Source organism: Strix aluco, chromosome 4, assembly GCF_031877795.1.
Source record: "Strix aluco isolate bStrAlu1 chromosome 4, bStrAlu1.hap1, whole genome shotgun sequence".
NCBI classification, from domain to species: domain Eukaryota; kingdom Metazoa; phylum Chordata; class Aves; order Strigiformes; family Strigidae; genus Strix; species Strix aluco.
In genome coordinates, this window is record NC_133934.1 from 49140894 (window position 1) to 49163347 (window position 22454).

Consider the following 22454-nt stretch of genomic DNA (forward strand, 5'->3'; position numbering starts at 1 on the left):
CCCACCACTCCAGCCTGTCCAGGTCTCTCTGCAGAGCCTCCCTACCCTCAAGCAGATCAACACTCCCCCCCAACTTGGTGTCATCTGCAAACTTACTGAGGGTGCACTCGATCCCCTCATCTAGATCATCAATAAAGATGTTAAACAGGAGTGGCCCCAAAACGGAGCCCTGGGGGACACCACAGGTCATCAGGGTGGGATAACATGATGTTGCCCCACATGCTACAGCATGCTCCTACCTGCTGGGATGAGCATGGGGACAGCAATCTCATCTCCCACCACAAAATAACAGAGAAAGAACTTACCTACTGAGGCAATGCTAGTGAGCTTGCCTCACCTCTGATGCTGCAGAGGATAGGGGCCCAGCTTTCGACAGTGGGAGCATCCTAAAGCACTCTTGGAGCCAAGCAGTCAGGGAGCCAGGAGACATGTGGAGGGAGCCAGTAGAGAGCACAGCATCCAATTCAGCAAATCCCTTAAGCACGTGTTTTAAGTGCTTTACTAAATCGGGACCACAGGGCGTCTGAACAGATGGCCCTCAGTGATCCTGGGATACCTGCTAGTATCCCATGAAAGGACAAGGAGGTGGCTCAGTCCCCTGCCAAAACAGGCGATGGCAAGTATAGACAGCATGGCGATGCAGGCAGAGCCTGCAGCCCTCTGTAGCAGAGATGATCTACATCCAGAGGCATGCTCCTTGGAGCAGTTCACTTCTCCAGGCAGTCACACTGAGTTATTACCATACAGTATCTTTTCTCTCTTTTCTCTTTTGCCATGGGGTTTTTCTTTCTTTTTTTTTTTTTCCTCCCTTTTTCCCCCTAATGTTGTTTATTTCAAGTCTCTCATCTCCACTCTTGACGGTGGAAAAGCCATATCCTACATATGTTCTGCAGATTATTGGACCCACCTCCCCCTTCAAGTGTTTCAACAACAATCAGTTGTTTTTCTGTGCAGCGAGAGGGACTACAGCCCTGTGGTATCTTTCTGAATTCTTTAAAATCTTCTCTCCTCTCTGGGGAAGAATCTGTTTCTGATGTTAATGTGGTGCTACGTGTTTGTAAAGTGTTCTGATCCTGCCTGCTGTCACCACAACATAGTGACAAATTAAGAGTTTAATTTCAGTTTAATTTGCACATGCGGATTAACAAAGGCAGAGGACAGGGCATGGAAGGACAAGAGCAACTCTAATATCTCTGCCTCACTCAGCTCATTCATGTGCATCTCTGGGGACTGTAACTACTTCATTCTAGTGTTGATACACAAAAAGCAAGAAACTTGAAGATTTAATAGAGTCAGTATTATTTTGACTCAGATATTATGGAAGGAAAGAGTTTAAGAAAGACTCCTTGGCAAGAGAGTTAATGCAAATCCTTCTCATTTGTTTTAAGTTTCTCCTCTTCATTCTTAATACTGCAAGAAGGCACAATGTGCTGCATTTTTGAAGTATGTCCTTAACCCCACTGAGCTGAGGGGTGGTGGATAAACAACCATTCCAGCACTTTGAGTGTATGGAAATGGAGGTGTTAGCAGACTCTCACAGTGAAGGCATGAACCTCCCAAGGCGTGTTGAAGGAGATGATCCCATTGCTGCTGATGATCTTTAGCCCCACAGCCCATGGTGGGGCCATGCAGGATGCAGCACCTCCAGCCATGATCATGCTCACCCTTGCCATATGGACAGCTGGCCTTACAGACCTTTGCAAAGGCACTGAGTCACTGTGGGGACCCTGCACCTCTAAGGCACCCCATTTCTTATCCCCTTAGAAAAAAGAGATGAGGTCAGAAGATTGTATAAAGAAAAAGATTGGAGCAGAGATCCCACAGATCTTGGCAAGACAGTTCAAATTGATTGAAGTGTTAAAAATGGAGGACCTATATTTTGGCTGTAATATATAAAAATTGTGCTAGGCATCAGGAACTTTTCAAAGAGTGCTAATTTATAGATGCTTTTCTAAGGAGGACAAGTTAGTATATTACTTTTCCTTTAAAGTGCAGCTGCAACAGCAAACCACACACACTCTGTAGGTTTTATAACCTTGCTAATTTTCCCTAAGTCTTGGGAGCTATTGGTGGTAAGTATAAAGGTATTTTGTTTCAACCTAAGAAGAAAAAGAAAACTGAAAACAAAATAATTTGTTTTCAGAGTACAGCTAACTGATAAACTAAAGAGATATCGACTCTGATCTCCACAGAACAGCCAGCAATGCCAGGGAGACTGTTTTATACCACTTACTCTTGACTCAACTAAAGGAATTGGGGTTTTATTTTTATTCCTATTCATATCAGTGGGAAAACTAGGCACATAAAGCATGCAGGGACAAAATGACAACCTAAAGGAAATACCGGATGAATCAGTAACAGGTTTGGCTGTATGCAAAAAATCTGCAGCCATAAGAAGAGAGATCCTGGGAACATTGCACTGAATGAGGTACTTGCGTGAAGAGGAATCAACTCCCAGCTCTGCAACACATTTTCTTGCTTTCACATTCCCATTTGTAAAACAGGCAGCTATAAAAACCAGTTCACTGGGATGTGCAAGAGGCTCAGATACTGCAGTAAGGAGGAGCGTGTATGTGCTGAGACTGGAATCCTCATCTTCTGATCCCATCACTGTCTAAAGTACCAGTCAGCCATTTTGTTTTATGTCGGTTCTTAAAGCTTTGAATGTTGCTTTCATCTCATAGGAGAAGGAAAGCATGTTTTTCGTGGCACCATGTCAGAACAGCTCAGCATCGGGGTACCAGCCTACAATGGAGAAGACCTGAGTTTATCTTCCCATTTTAACAGCTTAACAGGAAAGCTTTTGATCTGAGTCAGGAAGAACAGAGATTTCACTGCAGGTTTGCCTAATTGCCTATGCAGAAGGGGTGGAAGCAACTTTCCCTGCAACTAAAGCATTTTCTGGGGACATAAAATGAAGATCTTCTGCCCAAACTCTAACCATAGTCCAAATTTTTAAGCAAAACATTTTAGCCATGCCTTAATATGAGGGGGCAGGCTGCACAGAAAGGTTACTTGCCTATAACAGCACAAAAATGGAACTGAAGATTTTTCTTTCTCCCTATTCTCTGGACTTCCATCTTTGCTCGATGGTCTACAGGAAAAAATTCACTGTCAAACCCCTACAGAGGTCCAAAATGCTGCTCACATTCCAAAATCACTGGGAGAGCTCACATAATAAAATATTTGCTGGAAAGGCACCAGGTCATATTAAGTATAGAGAGGCAACCTTCACTCTCACTTTCCATACTTTCATAAGCCTGAGTCAGAACTGTAATGTTATTTGAACTATACCTATATTCTGGATTTAACTTAAAGCATTTCTTCACCCATCCAACACCTTTTTATTTACTCCCATATGCTATCCCATATTATCTCATTAGTTACGTTATTTTAGCTGCACTTAGCATGCAGGAGATATTGCCAATTTGCTACCTAGTCATAAAACTATGTATCCTTTTATTGTCACTGGAGTTTTCCAAAATATGCGCTAATTCTGCCATCTCAAGATATATTTCACCAGCTGAAGAATATGTATTCTTAAGCATGTCATTACTGTAATAAAAATGAAAATGCATGAACAGAAAATAATAGATTTTTTGTATCCTATTCCCATTATTCTAATTTTCATTTGCTTCTGATTCTATATATATCCTGATTAACAAATGTCACGTGAAAGATTTAAAACTAAACAGTCTGGAAATGGGAAAAGGAGTTAAGTTCATAATGGCACCCAGACGTCTGCCAAAATAATTTTTAAACTGTTCCTGACCAAGCTGTAAAAGTGCATGGCTAGCTATAATCACCAGCACAAAAGCAATGATATCATCAGCTTGCTAATACATCTTCCATTTTAAGGCCACCAGTGGTCAAGCAGAAGATTCAGCCTGTTGAGTTTGTTCCATAAATAGTTATTAGCCACAGCACCGAGCAGGGTGAGGAAAGAATGTTAATGTCCAGGAATGAGTTTGTGTTGCAACAAAGGAGCAGCAACAGAAATGAAGACACACTGGTTTGTTCTTACACTGAGAGATCATCCTCTGGTTCACAGAGAAAACACAACTGAGTCCCAGTAAAATTCTTGAGACTCTCCTGCTTTCCACCTTGCCTTACTGGTCTGAGGCCAAGACTTTTCAGGTGTTTAGCATAAAAATTCAGCATACAAAAAAAAGGAAGTTATAAACATGCATGATGAAAGTTGAGAGAGCTGAGAAAGATGAGTCAGCACAGCCCATGATTCATGGTGGCTACTTTCTCTCTCAGACACTGAACATGAAAGGCTTTCTGAACTTCTATATATATCCTCCTTCTGAAACTGAGTGTTCCTGTAGCATATGTGAAATAGGTTTCCTAATCTACAGCATTCATGTTATATTCAAAAAAGATTAGTTGATAAAAGAGGACCACATAACATTGGGTGAGATGGCAAGTAATGAATTTGCTGTATTATTTCACAGAGAACAAGATTTTCTATGTGTCTCGTTGATGAATTTTCAATCAGAATTTACTTATTTCATAGAACTGGTGAAGTAATAGGCAAAAGTAAACCACATCAGCTCCTGTGATTCATTACAGGCTGCACAGAAAAATCCCACTTTGCCCCAGCCCTATGAAAAGTGACAGTAAGACTAAGCCACAGAGACTGAATTCACCAAGGATCAAAGTAAAAATAAGAAGCAAATATCTTGCAGTGTTAAAGTGTGGGTTTTTTCAAAATAATTTTCAAAGATAGGCCAAATGTTACCAGTCTTGAAAAAACGTGCATCCAGTCTGCCAACTCAGTTTTGCTGAGCAGCAACAGAGATAGGACAGGATCTTCGAGATCATAGTGGCTAACTTCAGGAGCTTATTTCAGCTCTAATAACCTTTAGAGTATGTACTGTGCACTGGAATTATGTATCAGCAAAAGCATCCACAGCTGTACACTGCACTCCTGCTACCAAACAAGGAAATAAAAAGGACAACCAGCAGGGCTTATCTTCTGCTTCAACCAGAGATACATACCTCACAATTAGCATGCCTATGGTTCACAGGAGAGGAAAAATAACAAAACACAACAAACATAATTCTGCTTCCAAAAGAGTGTTGCTTTAGCAGCACCATCATCTCCAGGCTCCAGCAGGTCCATTAACAAAAACAGACCAAAATTTTGTCCCCCACTCTGTCACCTAGGCACAGTTTTGTGAAACCACACGTCAAAGCCTAAGAAAGATTGTGCAGAAAGTCAAACTGCATCTCTTCTGAGGAACAGTTACTGGCACACTGTGTATAAATACATAGCAGTAACACAGAAATCTATACAGGCATCCTTTATATGCAAACAAAAACAGTACAGATCTTTGTTACCAGTCCAAACATGCACCCTTTTATGTACATCATCTTCAGCCATGCAGAGAAAGTTCAGCAATTATCCTTGAGTGAGGAAAAACATACGGTTCACACACATTCCTTAATCCCAATGAGAAACAGTGCTCTGCAGTGGTTACTGCACTAGGACTCAGCTGAATCAAAACCTCTATTTGACTTTCCTACAGAGAGATCGTGGGAGATTGACTACCCAGTTCCTCCCTAATTTCTGAAAACAGAGGGTATGGATGCTATCTATACATTGAAATGTGTAAAAGCTGAGTGTTACAGCTATTTGTGTGTGGAATGCAAATCTTAAATACTATTAATTCCATAACTCTAACCATGTAACTCCATGAACATTGACTTTCATTAACAGTGTGAAATTATATTCAGCGTCAGGGTGTGAAAGTCTCGCAAGAACCCTAAATTACTGTAACTTATAGGTCATGCCAAAAGGGAAAAATGTTTTGGTGATACCTTCTAAATTATAATCCTTCAATTCTTCTTACTGCAACTAATAACTAGCATCACTTGCCAGTTGTTTCAGTGATACATTTCTCAAAATGAAACCCACACCATAAAAGTCTGGTCAGGTGAAGCTCGTTGGTGTAAAGTATCCTGTATTGTCTGTCAGAGAATTACCTATCAGATCTTGAAAAGTTTCAATTATATATTTAACTCTATCCTAATCTATTCAATGAATAAGCAAAAAATTTAGATATTGCATAGTATTTTAGTGTCAGCTGTCACATAAATTATGATTGCTCTGTTCCACAAACACAAACAGTCCAGAGCTGAATGTTTCTTCAAGACAAGCTCAGCTGAAGAAATACCTCCCTTAGAAAGAAAGCGGATAATGCTCTCTTTCATCTGCTTTTGAAACTCCAGTCACCTTCTAGCTTGCATAGCACGAGAAAATACTTCTGAGAAAGGTTGTTGTAATATAAAAAATGAATGCTGGGAGTCTTGGAATTGTTTAAAAGCAAAATAAAAATGCAGATATCAAATTCCTCAAAGCCACAGGCTTCAGCTTAGTGCTGGTCAAAAGCCCACTAAAATTAATATGAATTTACTGATTTGCTTTAAGTTCTGCCTTTCATAACCATTGTGCATGTAATATGAGCACAACCACATTTTGGATTCAGTGGGATATACCCCATTTCTCTTACCAGTTCCAGGAAAGGATCAGAGATATTACATGATGAATATGCTGCACTTAGCTGTGATTTTATTGTCCCTCTGTTTCTCCTGCCTTGTGGAATGTGCAGAGAAGCTGGTTTCCATGACGAGGAGAACAATCCAAAATGAGTAGGGAATAGAAGTTAAACAACTGTTATTAAATTCAACGTATATTCATAGGGCTATTGTTTCTATCTAGTCCCTTGAATATTCTGGTTCAGCAGACACCCTAACGTGTCATCAGTCTGCTTTTTCAGCAATCCAGAGGACATCACCACTGATGTAACTGGGTATATGTCACGTAATTGTTTTGGGACAGCATACTCTATAGTATATGACTCTACGTGTTACTGGGTTATTACCAAAAAAGGCATTAATCACCATGACAGACACAAAGCGGCACTATTCACACTCTCTGAACTGAAACATCAAGTAGACCCACTGCCAATTAGGTTGATGACAGCCAGGAATTAATTTTAAAAGCCTCTGGTTATTCCCCACTACTTAAAATTACTCCTCTTTGTCCCATCCTTTTCCTTCTCACAAATCTGGTAGGTAAAACATTAGGCAGTCTCTTCTGCGATCCTGCTAAAGTTTCTTCTTAACGGACACATAATAATGATGATAAACGAGAGAGAAGAAAGCGGTCATTAAGCTATTAGAAGCTGAATGCACACCGTTCAAGCACACCCAGCATTTATCTAGCTTTAGCTTGCTTTCCTAAGCCAGGAATATAAAATGATACAGAGCAGAAAATGTAAATCATCAACAATGTAATAGTGACCTGTGCAATACCTTGGAAGGACTTAAGCATACATTAACATTTTCTTTACAAAAAACCCCATTGTCCTACCCTGACATATGAATGCCTGCTTACTTTCTTCATGGCTTTCCAGAATACATTAACCCTCTGTATTACTTAACACTGCATAGGCACTAATGTCTCTGTCTGAAAAGATGCAGCGATATTTTCCTGCATGTGGCTGTGCAGTCAGCAGTTTTTGACTCATGGAGGATAGGACTGAATACTAAGAAATGTGGGGTTTTAAATTCTATTTTTTAAACAACTTGTAAGAAACACTCGACTATACTACTAGTGAATTGTTGCTGGTGTTGGTACAGGGAAAATGTGAAAAAGGAAAAAAAAATGTGCTTCCAGAGTCATTTGTCACAAGAACCTGGCAAAATATTGAGTAAGAAACGCACCTAGCAGCATACAAAATTAATCTGGATGACCTATCTTTGGCTTACCGAAAAAGGCATGAAGATGGCAAGGAACTTGATACATCCATACCTGGAAGCTGCAGACACAGAGACCGAGCAGCATGGGAGAGCTTGCTGGGAGATCTGAATGCTCAAGAAGAGCAGCCGTGGGCAGAGCTGCCCTCAAAACCAGATGGTATCAAGAGGCAATGAGCAAATCCAGAGAAACAGCTGAGGTGAACCTCTTTCCAGAGATAACCCTTTGCCTGTCTCATTGAGTAGATGAATGAGCTAATAGGTGGTGATGATTAATTTTTTTCTAAAAAGACTTTATTGGGGAAAATTTGGAATGTTAATTTCTTTCCTGTTTTCTGAAGTTTGAGGTCTGTGTGCTTGTCAAGTCATGCTTTGAAACGATCTTTTATCAAAAGTGGTTACAGTTGGGTTTTTTTAGACAAAACATTTTGATAACATGCTTTGAATATGTTTCAATAGCCATTTCAGAACAAACTATCACTGACATTTTCAGGAGGTGAAGTGTTGCAAAAGCTCAGCTTTTCCCACAAGTATTGTTTTGCTCTGAAAGAAGCCCATGCTAGAATGAAAACATATTTCTTAGCAAGCTTCAAAACGCTCATCTGATAGTTCTGGGAGTTCGCTATTATTCGAGATGGTGATTCATTAGGAGAAGAAAGATCTACTCAAACAGAAAGGGTATCCCACAGAAAAAAAAAGTTCGAGTGTTAGAGGCAATTTGCAGCAGTGACTTTCTTACCTTGGTTAAATGTTCACAGAAGGAAGTCAGAGCAGAAAAGCAACCTCTTCAGTCTTTTTGACCAAAGACAGAACCTGTGTAGAAATAAATGGCTTGTTAGCATATATAGTACACCTTCTTAGAATAGGTAGCTTTTCCTCATTTCTCCTCATGTTGAAATTGGCCTTTTTGAGCAGCCTACATTTTGCACCTTTGTTTTACTTTCTTTCAGTGGCTGGGTAAAAAAAGTTACAACCTAGCTGCATCTATAATTTCACTGATTTTTTTTACAAGTCAATATTGAATTAACTGCAGGCTGACAAAAAGACAACACAGAAGAAAAATAATTTATTTGCCTTAAGCTAACTTAATAGACAATTACAATAGAGTGAGAAAGAAACAGTGCTTTACAGTTAAAACATTCAAAGAGTTAAAATAACAATGCATAAATTTCTGCATGAAGAAACTAAATCCATTCACAGGTAATCTTGGACCCAAGCTATGAGTACAGGGCAGATAAATGAGAATATCCACCGCCAGGACGTTAATAACGAGGGAAGTTCAGTTTTAGAAGAGCCACAAGAAGAAAAACATGAATAGCTCTTAATGCTTCTCATAGCAATGAAACAGCCACTTAAATGGAAAACGAAAATTTAAAAAACAAATGGAGTGTAGCTTTGATTAAGGATTTGTTTTTCAAAGGCATTCATCTACATTATATGACTGGTAGACTTCAGTCCCTGTAGTGCAACATGTTCATATTTGAGCTCCGATTTTAGGGAGTACATGATGTTTTGATTGGAAACTGGATATAAGGAGACTCCTTCAAACAATAACCAAAATAAAGACATTGACATGAGGAATTCGGCTGTGGTTTCACATGCAGTCCAGGCAGTCTGGCAGCTCACTGACCAAGGCAGGGCTGCTGCTCTCCTCCCCTCAAATTTCCCTGCTGCTGCCCCAGCGTCAGCCTTGCCCCATCCCAGGCTGCCCCACTGCTCCTTCCCTCCACTGCCACAACTCATCAGAAGGCAGAAACCAACACAAAATTTCTACTTTTTTTTTTTTTCCTTCTGCCTATTTTTTTTTTGCCATTTTAGTGAGCTAAAATAGCTAACAGAGAGGACCAGCAAGTACCAGAGGCAGCACAAGGGGAGCACTGGGAGCACATGGCAGGGAGTTGGTGCTGGGGGAGGTTCTCCCTAGGTCGACACTGAGCTCTGTCCACTGAGGTCAAGAGAGAGGGTCCCACTGACTCCAGCAGGCACTTGATTGGTCCCACATTTGGGGGGAGGAGGACAGATTTGGATGTGAAGCCCATCTTCACTCTACATGTGCTAGTGCACACCTACATAGGTAACTGACCTGGCAGCCAGTGCCCTCTTCGGTGGTACACTGTATCCCTCCATTGGGGAGCAATGGAGCCTGTACCAAATTTGTTGTGAGGAATAATCTATGGAAAGTCACAACATGCCTCATACCCTCCTCTTGCCCACAATGTTATTTACCCAGAAGACTGATCCTATGAGTCTTTTGGCTCAGTCCCTGGTTGCCCACATGGCCAGGTAAGGACTTTATGATGCATAGGAGTTTGGCCACTTTAATTTAGACCAGAGCAGCCCTGCCAAAATCAGAGCCCATCCTTTATTTCATGGAGAATTTCAAGCTGCAGAAGGTTAATTACGGACAGCAGCAAGGTGAGAATGAACAGCGGTGGCACCCGTCAAACCGTGAGCTGCGCTGGATTTATAAACAGGTTCTGTACTCAATTAATGCTCTCACCTTTGGCATGCAGAACAAGTTTGCTCAAGAGCAGAAAAAGACTTGAGTAATACAAAGCTGCACACTGCAGTGCTTTATTTGTTTTTTCACATTGAACTGAGGGCCTAATTAGTTATGTTAGTGTAGAACTAATAGCACATTTGTTATAATGGCTGTTTCTTTCCTAAACTTTTTATATAAAGCTTACAAGTTTGATATCACAGTATGCCAAAAAAAGTGAGAAATGCTTTCCCTGCTCTTGAGAAATCTTGGTCTAATTAGGTTGTTCATTTTTCTGCCTAGATGCTGAACTGGAAAGACTTTCTCTTCATTAGAATAAAAGATATCAAAAGTATCCATTCTTCTGGTTTTGAAAGTGCTCAGAAATAAGTCTGTTCTAACCACTGATTTGTAACATTAAAATAGCAGTGACTGTGCTTCAGTTAGATGTCCCATAGTTATTTGTAAAGCTGAGGATACTAAACAAGATACAAATGTGCCCATTGGTTTAAATAATCATGGGGCAAGTGAGGGGAAAACTCTACAAAATAGTGATGTATATTAATTACATCAGTAATTACATAGCACAGACCTCAGTGTTCAAGGCCACTTTTCCTTATTTTGCTTCATACATTATTTACACCACCAAGATGGTAACTAACAAAACCAGCTTGGAAGCTGCTTGCTCTTTCAAAGATTTACACAAATATTTTCTGCTTGTAAGAAAACGCCTGCCTGTGGCAGCCCTTTCACCCCAGCCTTCACAGCTCCCTGCAGTCAGGGGACAAATACATAGCATGTGCCTAGCCCAAAGCTTCTGCGCAGCCACATTTACTGATCACAGTCATCAACTCTAATAACAAATTTGTCTGAAGACTTCCAGTAACGTGCTGGTGTTATTACAGCAAGAGGACACACTGCTGTAGATCATGCAACACTCGACAAATATTAACATAAACTTCAGACGCCTCCCCATGAGCCCCTCTTTGCGTATGGCTATGAAAAGCCTAGAGGGGATGAAGTGCCTCAGGCACAGAAAGAGCCTGGCTGAGCCAAGAAGAAAGTCTACACGCTAGCCGCCATTTCATTGCTCAATATCCCAAGCCCTTTTTTAAAATCACATTACTGATGTTATCAGAGTATACCTGGGGTGCAAGAAGCAGGCACAGCTCCTGCATCCAACACAAATTTACAGCTGAACAGGTCAAAAAAAACCCAAATGAAAATTAATGGTTGGCAACTTTTAAAAACTGAGTTAAAGGCTCTTTGAGAAACAGAAAGGAGGCACAAACACCCACCATAATGATGGAGGCCAGGGAATAGAAAGAAGCCTGAAGCCAAATCTCTGTGGTCTGCTCGGGTGTCCTAACTAACGGCTGCCTTAATGTAAAGTGCATAAGCCCTCCTTCTGCAACCCAGAACTGTTTCCCGATGTGCACCCATATTTAACCAGCTGAATGCCCTAGACACTCAGTATCAAGTCACACACACTTGTGACACCACCCCCCCTTCAATGCAATGTGATTTATTTTACATGACATGGCACAGCTTTAGAAGAAGGGGGGTGCAGGTCACACCCTCCATGCTGCACCGCAGCACCCCCTTTCTCCTGTGGCTACAGCTTCGTTCAGCTTTGAGGCACATTGGTTTCCTTCCTGAAAGCAAAATGCTCCTGTGAACAAGCAACATGATAGGCATGCTTAAAAACACCTCCTAGACTCAGTGCCCCAGGGCAAAATGCCTTGTCTGGACATTGCACTGGACAAGGCATGGAGAGGTGCTAAAGGGCTCACTCAGTGGTACATGGCGGAAGAGCTTCATGGTCTGAGCTGCAGCCCAGCTCCCAGTGCCACAGAGGTGCAGAAACCTGAGCAGGCATCTTGAGTCCCCGACTTTGGCCTCAAGCACTGACATTAGGTTCTGGGCCTTTAAAAACAGTATTTTGGAACATAAATATACAGATAGATTTTTTTATCAAGATATAAATTTTCCTTAGAAGGGTTACTTTGTTCTTTTATTATCTGTACATGAACTATGCTGGGCATTTGTTTAGGATCTGTAAAAATCTGTTTCCCATAAGCAGCTTGGCATTCTGTCTTTATTAGCTACAACATCCATAGAGAAAACATTGTACTATCAAAAAGAATCATTATTACTTTAACTTTATCACACCGGGTGATTACAACTGAGATAATTAGAGGCTAATTTGAGAGGAACCTAAGGGGAAGTGGAAGCCGAGCTAGAAGTTAATCAGAGTGTGCCTGTATTTAAATCAGGAGCGCATGGAGATTGATTTCTAGCAGATTTTTGCAACTCAAACAGCTCTTCTTGAAGGACATAAGAAGGAAAAAGAGCATAGAAAGAGATTGAGGAGAGAGGACTGGCGAGCACAGAGTGGGGGGGAAGAGCACGTTTGACCTGCTGGTCTGGAGTCACCTTCCACGCGTGTGAGGCTCCCGGCTCAGATGTTGTGATGCACTCTCCCTCCCAAAAGCCAAGCATGAGCCCAGCCCTGGGACAAGCAGCCCCTGAGCAGCTCCACACAGAGCATGTTGAAACCAGCTTTGCCCACCAGCATTTCCAGGGGAGAGCCAGTGGCAGAGCTCTCTGAGGAGGAGCGGGAGGAAAGACCCTGCCCTTAGCTGCAAAGATGAGTTAGAGCCAAAGCAGCAGGGCAGGCAGATGATAATCCTGCCAGTGGGGAAGTTTTTTTTCTTTTTTTTTAAAAAAAAAAAAAAAAAAAAAAAAAAAAAAAAGGAAGAAAATACAGAGCTCTGGCTCTGAAATTAGGGGAAGGTGATAACTGTGAGCTGCAGAAGGGGTCATCTGAAACAGAGCAATGGCTGCTGGAGGGCAGATTATCTCCTGCAAGCTCTTTCCAGAGTTGGCAGCTCTGAGGACAGCATGGCAGGGAGCAGGGGCAACCTTTTCCAAGCTCCCTCATGCAGTATGTCCAGAGAGCAGACTGCCTTACTGAGATCCTGAAGCAAACTCTCAGCACCACCAGTCTCTGGAGAAATAGGGAGACATCAGCCCATGCCATACTAGTCAAGCTGTGCTGCTTTCAGTGTCCTTGCTGGCTCAAGCGTCTCCTCATAGCTCTGTGTTACGGCACACGTGTGTACCCCTTTCCTTAGCCCAGCATAATCCACCACAAACATCCAGCCATGGCAGCTCCTGTGCTACCACTGAAGCTTGTCTGCCCTGCCATGAGATACAATAGGGACTAACCCCCAGCATTCTTGTTTGCTGTTGAACAGACCCCTTAGAAAGCTTCTTGGTGACCTTTGCAGATGAGTCCCTCTGCCTCTGCAGGGTCTTTCTCAGCCTGCAGAGGAGAGGAGGGCTCTGCAGGCACTGGTGGCACAGGAAAAAACACCACAAGCTGAGCTGGGTTACATGGGGAATGGGGGATGCAGGACCATTTTTTCTGCCTGTGTATTAGAAAATGTTTGGTGGTATGTTTTTTTCCACCACAGCCCTCTCAGAAAATCCTCCCAATGGGTTGTTTGCTTTGCCAGAATACCATATAACGGGTCAGTGCATGAAATAAGCTATTACCAATAAAAGCACTCTTATGATAGGATAAGGAAAATTTATGGTAGGGCTTTGGCTTGTATGGCAGTGCGGCTAAGAGAAGAATTACAATGGAAAAAACAGTGTTTGCTACACCTGACAAGTGAATAATGCAGCTCTTGGCTCCTGTCTGCTTCCTCTGATAGTATTTCAAAGGGTTTGGGTCTGTAGGAGCACTGGTGCCCCAGTTAAGGGAGGGTGAACCCTGCCCTGCTGCCCATCACCCCAGACTCTGACACATTAGCAGCACTCCCATCACGGACATTTTGGGTATTCTCCCAATTACTGACCCAAGCTCATTGAAAGATGAGATGTCCTTGTTCCCATTGCAAAGAGATTCAGCAGATAGACTTCAACAAGGCAGGAACCAGGGACTCTTTCCTTCCAGACCCCGGCCCCAGGAACCTCCTTTCTCCAGAAAAAAGCCTTCCTGTGCACATCTGCTGTCTACAGGTGATGCAGGATTTTGCTGACTGCTTGACTTGCCTGAAGAGCAAGGGCACAAACTGACACATGAGCACTAGACACACTAATGTCTGGCAACTGCCCCATCCCTGTTTTCTTGCTTCCTGTTTAATAGGCCCTTTAGGGAAGTTTATTGCTGATCTACACTAGAAAATTACTCATATAATTGAAACGTCAGTGTAATATTGTTTGCCCAGTATAACTTTTTCTTTGGGAATTTCTGGCTGCAATTATCCCTTGTGACTAATAAAAACAACAGCTTAATTGCAAATATATGGTTAGAAATGTCATTTTATGTTTAAACATAAAATGCCTGTTGTCTCAGTGTTTCAGATCAAATGTACTGTCCTTTCTGAGAGCAGCCAAGGGAATTCGAGGAGCAGAAACAGGGTAGGAATGACGGGAGCTAAGTATCCTTTTCTTGGGGATTTTGCTGAGTAAGCGTTTGAGACCTGATCTACCATTACAGTCCTGAGATGCTCCTAAGAGAGACTCGGATTCATCCAAACCCCAAGGCACCTTTAAATCCACCAGCAATGCAAGCAGTGAGCCTCTGCCAGATACGGGTCTAATGGCACCTCTGGCATGCCACCATCTCCAGCCTCCAGTCCCCACTCCACCTGAGCAGGAGCAGGGCCACAGCATGACCAGGGGAGTGGCCCAGCATCTGTCCCCTGCTTTCCATCAGTGAATGACAGTTCACAGAAAAACTACCCTGTAAGGAGTTGGTCAGGCCATTTTTATTTTGCAAACTTTTCAATGAAATACATTTGATTTTACATAGCTCTATGTACATATACCAAAAATACCACATACGCAGAGATGTAAAAACAAGGAGGAAGAGGAGAGTGAATATTGGGTTTTGAATCCCTATAAAATCCCCAAATTGCTCCTTTTTAAATACTTGTATTATACTAAAAAGAAGAAAACTGTTTTACAGACCCACATTCTAAGAAATAAGAGCTACTGGCAAAACATGATTGAGGCTCAGTAGTTTTCAAACCTGGTACAATCTGCACAACTTCACTAGAAACCAACCATAAGGTATTAATAATTTCTTTTCAAAGTAACATTAAACAACTAGCACTCAAACAATCCCAGGAAGTGGCCTAAAAATGGAAAGGTCGGGTACTCAGCCGTTAACACTAAACATGAGAGTCCTGAGCTCATAAAGTGAACAAATCATGTCCTGCTGTCCCCCTCTACATGAAAGAGGATTCAATATAAATAACATAACATTGTCCACATTCACTGAAATGGAAGAGAACTCCCACATTATATCATCATAATGTTTATTTTTTTATTAATTTAGAGAGTTTAAATATAATTCACTAATATTAAGATAGGAAAAATTAAATTAAAGAAAACACCACCCCAGACCTCTAACTAAAATATCTGTTTTGAACTCCCTGTGCGATCACTGAAGTCTACACCTGAAGTGCAAGGATGTTCTCTCTACAACAAACCAAGGCAAAACTAGACTACGTGGGAACCACAAGAAAACTTGGATCCCAGTTCTCATACCCATTCACAAATGGTTTCTGTCTTTGCAAGAGAGGAAAGCAGTCTTCTAGCTCCAAACACCACAAACCCTGAGGAAGCCTAGGATACACCCTGAAACTTTGCAGCTGATGCTTTCCTTTAATTTATTATGCAGCACATTCACTTTGGGTTTTGAATGATTTACTACCAGTACAGCTTAACTGTACTGAAGTTGAAATCAGTGTATTAGCATGTATTGAAACAATTTTGGCCTTTCGTTAGTCCTTCGACAACATCACTGTAAGCATTGGCACCAACTTCAGCATTAGCAGAATGCACGTTTCGATATGTACTCTAAATTAAATATGTATGAGAGCCTGAGAACCACAATGACAATTACTGCACCTTGGAACGAGACTTGGAATATTTCATCTGGCGAGTTCAAAAGACTTTTCAGCTGGGAGCAGCTGCAGCTTGGTTAACGCAAGAATGGATTGATTGCAATTCATAACTTGGAATATGGATTAATGCAATATTCATGGAAAACTGCGTGTGCAGAGCTCCATATGGCAGTGGAGCTCTGAAAGCATTTTGCTTCAGGGAAGAATCATGTCCCCAAAATGCATTTGCCTTTACTGTGTCCACATTAGGAAGGAAGGAAGCTATTTCCCTTGCTTAACTGGTGTGCAGGTTGTAGAGTCTAGAACTCCCTTCACCCTTACCCAAGGAGGCTGAAACAGCCCTGCTGGTTCCCAAAGCAGGGTCTGGGGTTTGACTGCCTCCTTATTGTGCCCTGAAGTCTGCATGATGCATTAGCTCTATCTAGACTATCCTCACAAATCCTCTGAGACGGCTCTCGAAATCACACTTGCTGTCAATACAGATGACAGTCAGGACCTATCCACAGTCCAGGTGGACTCTCAAGAGTAAAAGGGCCACCACACATCAAACACACCCAGCAGTTTTGTACGGTATGAATAAACACTTTGATGACTAAGCCATCAGACGCACTCAGACAGGCTTGGGCATATGAGATGCAGGCAGAGTGCAGCACTCACAGTTTTCTATCAAAGGCTGAATAGAGCATTGCAACCCCCCTTATGCTGAGTACCAGGGGGAGGCCAGCCAAACTCCCACACTTCGTTATTTGGCACCTGCTTTCTTGTTGTTCTGGTGCTATTGAAGATCTTAAAGTCAAGACTGAAGAGTATATCTGGCAGATCTCAGATAGGGAGACAAAACAGGGGAGACAAAAAAAGATGTGATGCCAAATCGTACTCCTAGTTGGGTCCCCATTATTCACATGGCTTTGTTTCAAAGCACTTCAGGAAAATATTAAAAAAGAGGATTTGTCCTAGATCACAGAATGGTTGAGGTTGGAAGAGACCTCTGGAGATCATCTGATCTAACCCACCTGCTCAAGCAGGGCCACCTAGAGCCAGTTGCCCAGGATCACATCCAGTCAAGTTTTTAGTATCTCCAAGGATGGAGACTCCACAACCTCTCTGGGAAAACTCTGCCAGTGCTTGATCACCCTCACAGGAAAAAAAGTTTCTTCTTTTGTTCAGATAGAACCTCCTGTGTTTCAGTTCATGCCCATTGCCTCTGGTCCTGTCACTGGGCACCACTGAAAAGAGCCTGGCTCCGACCTCTATGCACCCTCCCTTCAGGTATTTGTACACCTTGATGAGATCCCCCAAGCCTTCTCTTCTCCAGGCTGAACAGTCCCAGCTCTCTCAGCCCTTCCTCACAGAAGAGATGCTCCAGTCCCTTCATCATCTTAGTGGCCCTTCACTGGACTCTCTCAGATACATCAATGTCTCTCTTGTACCAGGGAGCCCAGAACTAGACACGGCACTGAGGGTGTGGCCTCACCAGTGCTGAGTAGAGGGGAAGGATCATCTCCCTCAACCTGCTGGCAGTACCTCTCCTAATGCAGCCTAGGGTACCATTTTCCGCTTTTGCCACAAGCATTCATTGTTGGCTCCCCAGGTCCTTCTCTGCCAAGCTGCTTTCCATCTGGGTGGCCCCCAGCACGTACCAGTGTCCAGGGTTATTGCTCCCCTGGTGCAGGAATTTGCACTCCCCCTGGCTGAACTTCATGAGGCTCCTGGATAAAAGATGCTGTGCAGAGATGCTGCTGTTGGAATGAGTAACTCTCATTTGCTTTGCAAATTTAGATCACTGTGGTAGGCTTCATGCACAGAAATCATTCTCCTTCCAATAAGGTGAAATACTGCAGCTGCACTAATAAATGAAGCATCAATTTAACATTTGAAGTAAATAATATTATTCTGACAAGGAAATATTCCTGCAGGATGACGTTGCAAGAAAGGCAGAGTGGAATTACCTGAGTTTGAATTGAGCCAGGATACTGGAGAAGGACAGGTTGCCACCCTCACTGCGTGGAAAATACAATTAGTTAGAACAATTAGAGATGCCTTTGGGAGATAAGCCTTGACCAGGTCACCTCCCACTGCAGCACCTGCAGCTCAATCCACGCTTGCACATGACCAAATCAGGAATCTCAGCCCTTCCAAGAGACCTTGACCCACAAAGACAAAGTAGCACGATAAGAGGAAAAGCAAGTTAATAACAGCAGCAGGGAGACACCTAATGCACTTCCCAGGCATGTATTTGTGGGGAGATATTTAAGCAAACCACAGCCTATTTGAAAATGTGGCCTAGTTCCCATAGTTTCATTTCTGTCAGGAGGATTGTGCTAAACACACTTTCAACGAGCATTATACCACCCAACATGCAATCCCTTTTAACGACTTGATTTCCCTTTATACTACCGAGGCTGTTGTCTTTTCCCTGGATTGGTTTTACTGGGTGCATGGTGCACCGTCACACATTTCCCTGATGTCACTTAATCTCTTCCTACTTTCCTATCATTTCTGTATTTTCTGATGAAGTGCTAGCACACTGGGCACCCACTTGGTTCAGACTGGGCTGTGACGCCACACACAAATTTCCAGTAAAACCACAGTGTAGCTCAGGGAAACAGGAATGTGCTTAAAGCAACTTATGCCACTCACTAGAAATCATACCAGCTATTACATGGAGGAAGGTGCAATTACTGCATGTTGTTATCTGACTTCTGAGAATTTGGAGGAGCGTTGCTCGAAGTGGAACAAAATCAGTGAAAGCTTCCCCACTGATTTCAGAGGGTCAGCAGTCCACCTCTAGGTGTTCAGTGCTCAAGGTTGATGTTTCCTTCAAGTTCTTTTCCAGCGGTTAAAAGTGGTTTGGGGGAAAATAAATCTCACATTCTAGGACTCCTGTTTTTCCTCAGTGTTCAAGAGCTCTACATTTGTAGCCTTTGCAGAGCAGCAAACCTTCAGACAATTTTCATGGAATGCTCCTGAAAACACACTTCTTGCTGATTTGGTTTTCGGCAACATCCTGGCTGGTAGAGGTTGCGATAAGTTGCTACAGCACTTTATTTTGCTCTTTAAGTTAATTGTTTTCCTTGCATCACGTCCTCTAAGGCATACTGAAATGATTTAGTATCAGACAGATCCGATTTGGGGAGACAAGATGATCAGACTTGATGCTAGAGTTTATGCATCTTCTCATTCTTCACATGGCACTGTTTCAAAGAATTTTTAAAAATTTTTAAAAACTCAGGTGTCTCAGATACATAGATTAAAAAAATGTTGTGCCTTATTTTCTCAGGACTACTTTACAGTTATAGGCATTGCCCCATGTGGGAATATTTCACAAATAAACAAACAAGCATTTCTAGAAGGCAGAGTAAAAGCCATCCTCCCCACCACCACTTTTTTAACAGCATGTTAGAGACTCTGAATGTTGTCTTTTTAAGGTCATTTTCCCTGCACTTGGGTAATTCTTCCTCCAGGAGCTGCTGTGGTTTTCTGCACACCACACCTTCCAATGACTTCCCTTTCCCAACAGCTTGAGAGCTCTTCAGGTGCGTCAGGGCCATGTGAGGCTCTGGCCGAAGAGCCAGAGGTGGTAGACAAAGAGCTAAAGGCTGCTGAGAGCTACAGAGTAAGAGCATCCATCTGATCTCCACCTGCAGCCAAGGAGTGGGGAAAACCTGCACTTTCCTCAAGTGCCTAAACCTCTATTTCATTGTCAAAGGCATGTGAAAAGCCTACCTCTGCGGTACTGACATTCAATTCAGAAAGAAAAAGGTCACCAAAAAGCACCAGTATCACCCTCACACAAGGCAAAGACTGATACAGCCTGCATGAAGCACACTCTCTCTCTCCCTCTTTCTCTACCACCCAGAAATTCAGCCAAATGAAAAGCAAAGCCTTCCCTCCAGGAAAACCAAACAAAAGCCATGTGTCTTGAACCCTCATTGTGTCCAGACCGGCACAGGGAATTTGCCAGAGCAAACAAGTTCCAGAGTCAAAGGATTTCCGCTGAGAGCTCTCTGCAACCAGTCCTCCTCGGCCCAGCCCCGTGCTTCCCAGCCAGCTCTGACTGCTCAAACCGCGGCAAAGAGGCCTCCCATTACAATGACACATTTGACAGCTTTGCCAAGAGCGCTTGGTGAGATGCCAAAGAAAGAAGCAGTGTGCTCTCCTGAAAAAAGCAGACACGCTGAGGAGGAATACTTGAAGTGCTCCTTTTAGTAAACCTGAATGGCTGAGCACCCATGCAGAGAAGTGTTTGGGTTGTTATCCCAAGGGAGAGCTGAGAACAGGCTCCATCAGGCTTGTCCCTCTCCAGAGCTTGCCCTCCCATTCTCAATGATGGTCAAGGCATCTGCACTGAAGAGCAACCATCTCTGTCTGCACTTGGGCTCACCTTGAGGACATTCTCACCTGCTGAATTTCAAGCTAACCAATACCTTGAGTTTGCCTTGCCTCAGTTCACAGCGCTTCAGAGCCCTGGTGCTCAACACAGGGCTTTCACCAGGTCTCCTTGTTACCCAAGCAAAAGCTGTAAGCCTGGCTCCATCTGCTCCCATGGTGAAGAGTGCCACAGCCGTCAAGATCTCGCAGTCCACATGGAAAAGCACTGTGCGAAAACTGGAGATGCTCTTGAGACGACACACGGTATTTGAGCAGTGTCATCAGGGAGATTTTCACTATGCTGAATGACACAAAGATAGCCAAAGCAAGTGTCACCCTGAAGCACCAACTTTGAGTAAGGGGACAAGAATTCAAAATAATTGTACTTTTATGTGTCTAGACAGAGACAGAAGCCACAGTCCTGTCCAGGTTTTCTTGCTGTAGGGAGAACCCCAAGGAGAAGCCAATACCATTACAGCCACTAGAGCACTTCTTCCCAGGCCCCACAGTGAAAGGACACTTTCCAGAGGCAGAGTTTTAAGGGGCTTATGGAGCAAAGTGGAACAAACACCCATACACATGCATATGGGTGTGTTAAATGAGTGTACGAAATGTGTGCATCAAAAGGTCTCCGGTGTATTTAACTGAGGCACCACTCTACTTCTAAACTTGTATCTTGCAGGAAGGTTTTAATAGCATGACATAATCTAAGGCATGTACCGACTCCATTTTTAAGACAGTTGACTTCTGTCTGGTTTACACAACTCCCTCTGATTTTATACAAAGTCAAGCATAATGGAAGGCTCTTCTTCCATTGCTTTTATGTGCCATATCCTTTCTTTCTGTTTCTTCTTTAAAACACATTGGTTTTTTTATTTAATGCAGGATTGTGCATCCAGAGCCTTGCAGATGGAATGCATAATTGAACATTATATTCCACTCTTGAGAGACACACCATAAAATTAATATTTGAACCATATTCTTGCTGATCTGGGGGAAGAGAGCAAAATAACACAAAGAAAATATTCTAAAGCAATTTGTGGCCTATCTACAGAATACTTTCCAGACATTAGCATAGTAAGCGAAAGACTTAACATTAATAAAAGGTGGTTTTTAATTCACAAGCAGCGTTATACTGTGCTGGGCTGCTTTGAGTAATTTTGCATTTAAGGAGTCAGATTGAACAGAGTTTAGGGTGATGGGAAGAAAAGAGAGAGAAAAGACCAGATTTCAAGCAATGGTCCCCATCCCCCCTCTCACCCCCCAACACACACATAACTGTGCAGTGGGGAAACACAGAGCAAGAGAGACTGCTAGAGACCAAACTACATCACAGATGGGACCACAGTGGGGTCAGCATTTCACAGCATGGAGGTCCTGGCTTCATGAAAGGCATTTGAAATGCTTAGGACAAGAGATTACAGGTAACATTTGATGCAGTACTACTCTAAAGCCAAGCAGAAAGAAAAAAAAAAAAAAAGGAAAAAAAGGTATAAACTGTATTCAAGAGGGAATCAAGGTCAGGGGAAACAGAGGGGATGGCCATTAATAATCAGCTACTTCAGTCCTTACCATAGCCATGAAACTAAGATATGAATTTGGAGTAAAAAGTGCCTCATATGGGGCTGTTTTGCCCTGGGATATTGGTGTGAACAAAGAGATGTCAAGTCATTAAAGTTTGAGCTGATGCCAGATAGTCTCAGATTTCAGAGTTAGGAACCAGAGTTTCTATTTGTGTCCAAAACTGTTTCTAGAAGTAAGAATAATGAATTTGAACTACATCACAGGAGCACTGATGCCTGATCTTGATACCTACCGGCATCCAAAAACATCTGAGTTCTGTATAAGCTTTTTTTTTGGTGCATTTCTGAGCCCCATTTTAAATTTTCTCCAGAATTTAAGGTTTTCCTTAG